Below are 5176 nucleotides of genomic sequence, written 5' to 3' on the forward strand. Positions count from 1 at the left end.
TGTTCATATGTTGCAATATGTTTTTTTATTTTTATTAGTTTATTTTTTTGTTCATATGTGATGTATATGTGTATGTGGCTATAATGTATATGTGTATGTGATGTATGTGGCTAGAATTTGCTAAATATATATGTTAAAAATGTTTTTTTGTTCATAGAAAGTTTTTTGTTCATATATAGAAAGTTACAATTTTAGAAAAGTTTTATATATGCAAAAGTTACAATTTTAGAAAAAGAAGGATAGGAAAGAAGAAAATAAGAAGAGGAAAGAAAGAAGAAGAGGAGAGGAAAAGAAGAGGAGAAATAAATAAGAAGAAGAAAAAATAAGGAAAAGAAGAGGAGAAGAAAAAAGGAATAGTGGAGAAGAAGAGAAAATAGAATATTCTATTTTCTCTTCTTCTCCACTATTCCTTTCTTCTTCTCCTCTTTTTTTCTTCTTTTTTTTCTTCAATCTTCTCCTCTAGCTATTCCTTTCTTCGAGGGTTCTATAGGGTCGAGGGATCGAGGGTCGAGGGTTCCAGGGTCGTCTAGGGGTCGAGGGTTCCAGGGTTGTCGAGGGTTCGAGGGGTCGAGGATCGCCGAGGGGTCGAGAGAGGTTTCCTAGTGTCAAAGTATTGAAGCAATCCATGGCTTCATCATTAGCCGGAAGTAACCAGTGCATGACGAAGTCCTCCAAAGTTATTTTGGAATGGTGTCCCAGATAGGATAATTTGCCTTTTTGTATGAATTTCAGCAAAGGCCTTCCAAATAACGATATTTGGAAGGTTCTTGCTGAACTTTGTACCAAAAAGCGAATTATCTTATCTGGGACTCCATTCCAAAATAACTTTGGAGAGCTTCGTACCATCATGCACCTGTTACTTTCGCGTAATGATGAAGACATGGTTTTGTTGAATCCTTTGACACTAGGCAACCTCCCGACCCCTCGGCGATCCTCTCGAACATGAGAGGAAGAAGAGGATAAAAAAAAGAAGAGGAAGAAGAAAAAAATAGGAGAAGAAAGAATAGAGGAGTTCTTCTCCTCTATTCTTTCTTCTCCTATTTTTTTTCTTCTTCTTCCTCTTCTTTTTATCGGGAACGAGGGTCGTCGAGGATCGCCGAGCGGTAGAGGAGAAACCCTAAATAGAAAGTATCGTCGGTGTGAGATACATGTACCGTCGGTGTCGGACACTACATCCACGTCCCACAAGTGGCGACGCCCACATCACTTGTGGGACGTGGATGTAGTGTCCGACACCGACGGCCACATGTATCTCACACCCACGATACTTGCTATTTAGGGTTTCCTCTATCGCTCGGTGACCCTCGACGACCCTCGTTCCCGATAAAAAAAACAGGAAGAAGAAGAAAAAAAGAGGAGAAGAAAGAATAGAGGAGTTCTTACTCCTCTATTCTTTCTTCTCCTCTTTTTTTTTCTTCTTCCTCTTCTTTTTTTATCTTTGAAGCGTTGTCGAGGCCACTCCAAACCCTAGAGAAGCAGCATCGAGGCCACCCCAAACCCTAGAGAAGCAGCGTCGAGGCCACTAATTAATATTAGTTCTATGTTTTTTGCCACTAATATATCCATCTGTCATGTTTGAATAATAATTGCCATGTTGTCAATATTTGTAAAAATTATGGACACCGCCTGAGACAAAGTACAAGAAGAGTTGTTGGGGGACGTAATCGCACGAGGAAGTGATGCCATCTGCTCGTTGTTTCTCAACGAGACCGATGGTTTGGAAGCAGCTGATTATGATGGCTCCAGTGACCTAATGCCGGTGCAAGAAGGAGACCGTGAGGACGGCTTCAGTGACCCAATGCCGGTGCAAGAAGGAGACCGTGATGACGTCTCCGATGACCGAACCGAGTCCGGCCAGGTATATATATTAGTTAAGCTTCTGCTGACTAGCTAATTGATGCATTCATTGTTTTGCTATGTACACATATTAATTAAGTCTTTGTTCTTTTTTCTAGCCCTCCGGATCGAGCACAACTTCGGTAAAGAGACGAGGCCCGAAGAAAAAGTTGAGCTCGGATGAAAAGTTTGAGATCATAGCAATCGCGCTCGACGGCCAACCGATTGAACCCCTCTGGACAAACAGCGCATTTGTTGCTCAGTGCGGGGTTTGGTTAGGGACAAGATCCCGATCAGCGTCCAGCAATGGTTTAAGCCGGCTACAGAAGACCCTGAGGTGTCTTACGTCAATGATATGCAGAAAAATGATCTTTGGACTGAGCTGAAGTCAAATTTCACCCTACCGCCAGAGGATAATCCAGAGAAGCCAGTTAAAGAGCAATTAATCAAGTCTTTTGCTCTTAAGAGGATGCCAGAACTATTCAGGAGGTGGAAGAAAGAGCTGAATAAGTTTGTCGAAAATAATGAGACACCAGAATTCAAGGGCAGATATGACAAGATCAGAGATCACTGGCCCGCATTTGTGGCCCACAAGACATCGGAAAAGAGTAAGAAGATGTCGGCGACAAACAAGCAAAATGCTGTGAAGAAGAAGCATCACCATCGCACGGGGTCAGGTGGCTACCTTGTAGCCCCGCCTAAGTGGGCCAAGACTGAGAATGATCTGGTTGATAAAGGGATCGAACCAGAGACAATTAACTAGCCAGACCGTTGCCGGACTTGGTACTTCGGGGCTGGCGGAACCTTGGACCCTGTAATAGGGAAGTGCATTTGGACGAACGATCAAATGGACTTACCAGTCAGGAATCTTCAGCACTATATCGAAGCAGCACAGTAAGGGACGTTCTTTCCAGACAGAGAGAACGACGAGCTCACAATGGCCCTCGGGAATCCTGAGCACCCTGGACGGACACGAGGCACGCCAGGCTCCATTCCGTGGAAGGTTGGGTTTCCGGACGCAGGCGGTTACAAATCCCATGAGAGGAGGAAAAAAGTGCAGCAGACCCAAATGCAGGCGCTGCAAGCAAGGGTACAAGCGATAGAGGAACGAGAAGCAAATCGCAGCAAACGTACTGCCGAAGCTTCCCCCGAAGCTACCCCGCCATCTCAGCAGAGAAGCAGCGTGGCTTCCACCGAGCTGCTTCAGCCGGAGCATGCCTTGACGGCTCCTGCCAGCTATCCCGTGGATGCTATCACGGAGTCTCAAAATTGCCACCTTATGACGCAATGGATGAATTTGAAAGTCAAGGCAACTGTTGGCTCTGTTTATCCTACTGAACCCGGCGCAACTTTTCACTGCCGGCCGATTCCAGAAGGATATGCTAGGGTGATGGTGGATGAAATAACAGAGGGATTTGAGGACCTCCAGCTTGACCACCCTACCGGTGAAGGGGAGACTAGCCTGGGGTCTGCTTTGAAGACTCCATGCCTATGGCGAAAGGAGCTCATCAACCTTCCGAACTGGACGCCTCCTGTCGGGGAAGCTGATCCACGAACACCTATGGGGCTGGCGGACCGGGCCCCTTTCGGTTCGGCGGGGGGCGGAGATCGCGCGAAGAGCAGATCGAGGCGAAGCTCACGAGCAGTTTACCCGGCTTAGGAGCTCTATGGAGAGATAACACTCCTACTACTGCTTGTCTGGTTGTATTATGTTCTTGCTCGCGAGAGCTAAGTGTTTTCTGGCTTACGAATGAATCGAACCCCCTCTACGTTGCGCATGGGCCTCCTTTTATACGCTAAAGGGGTCACCGACAGGTGGCAACGCAGAGAAGGGTACAAATGTAAAAAGCGAGGTGGTTGGTACAGTTACTTGTATAGTGCACCCTACCTAACCCTGACGGCAGGGGACAAGGGCATTAAATGCCCGTCTGAGTTGCCCAAACAGTGCAGAAAAGGACCGTTAGGGGCGCCACCGTTCGCCACGATGGCTATCTTGTCAGCTTCGCATGCCACTGCGCACCACTGGCTGCACAGCCTCCCGCCACGCGCGCCTGGAGAGGCCCCCAGAGCGACACGTTGGTGGATGCGTTGGAGCATGGGCACAGAGTGGCCGCCTGCCGCGGCAAGCGCCTTGCCGCTGCTGTTATCTTGTCGGGTCCGGAAGCTTGTCGCTCACCGGGCCTCGAGGTACCTTGGTTGGTCTTCCCGGCAAGCTCCTCTTTTCGGGGCCTTGTTGCCTTGCCGGAGCGCGTGGCGCGTCGTGGCAAGTTCCTTGGAGTGCCTTGGCTGGCCTTCCCGGTAAGCTCCTCTTGCCGGGGCCTTGTCTCCTGAGCTTAAATACTTTGTTCTTGAATGGTTCCAAGGGAACCATGGAGGATCTTGGCGTTCGCCCGGCAAGCCTTGCCGCGGGGTGCTGCAACTGCCCGTGCACAAGTTCGGGGTACTAGGGTACCCCTATACTAGTACACCGAAAGGAGCCCCCGGGCCTGGGCCAGACACGGTGCCGAGCGCTGTTGGGCCAGGCCCAAGACAGGGCACGGGCACACGCGGACTGGGCCACGCCGAATCTCGCTCCGTATCCACCGCGCTCTCCCCTAACGGCGTGTGTTGAATGCGGCATCGTGGGAGAGATCGTGGGTAGTTCTTTATTCGGAAGGGCGAAACGTCCACCACGTCCCTCTTTATAAGCAGAGGAAACAGGGGCAGTTTGTTCTCCCTCACTGGTTGCTACTACTCCATCTTCACGAACCTCCGCCGCTCCCCCCTTCTTCTCGAAGCCGAGAGAGCAGCGCTCCGCCCCCCCATTGCCACCAGCATCACCAACGCCGTTGACCTCCCCCACCACCTCCGCCATGGCTCCGAAAGCCGACAAGGGAAAGGGCGTGAAGTCGGCCGAGGCGCAGTGGCTCGCGGCGCTGCGGAAGGAGCGAGCGATCTTCTCCCCCCAGCTCGGCGTGAAGGAGCTGAGGGAGTACTTCTACCTCTTTTGGGAAACGGAGACGCGGGCGCATCCGCGCACGAGGGTACTCCCGGCCGCTGCTTCGGAACTGGCTCCAAACGGGTACCCATTCTTCGCGTTGTTCTTCTATTGCGGGCTCTGCCCGCCCTTCTCGGAGTTCTTCTGCGATATCATGAACACCTACGGCTTCCGCCTCCTTGACTTCACCCCCAACGCCGCTCTGACCATGGCAGTTTTCGCACATTTGTGCGAAAACTTTGTCGGAGTCCACCCCAATGTTGCCCTTTTCCGCCACTTCTTCATACCTCGGGTAGAGAGAGGAGAGCCGCTTGCCGGAGGGATCGCCTGGATCTCAAGAGTCGGCAAGAAGGAGGCGTACTT

Source organism: Triticum dicoccoides, chromosome 3A (assembly GCF_002162155.2).
Source record: "Triticum dicoccoides isolate Atlit2015 ecotype Zavitan chromosome 3A, WEW_v2.0, whole genome shotgun sequence".
In the NCBI taxonomy this organism is placed as follows: Eukaryota; Viridiplantae; Streptophyta; class Magnoliopsida; order Poales; family Poaceae; genus Triticum; species Triticum dicoccoides.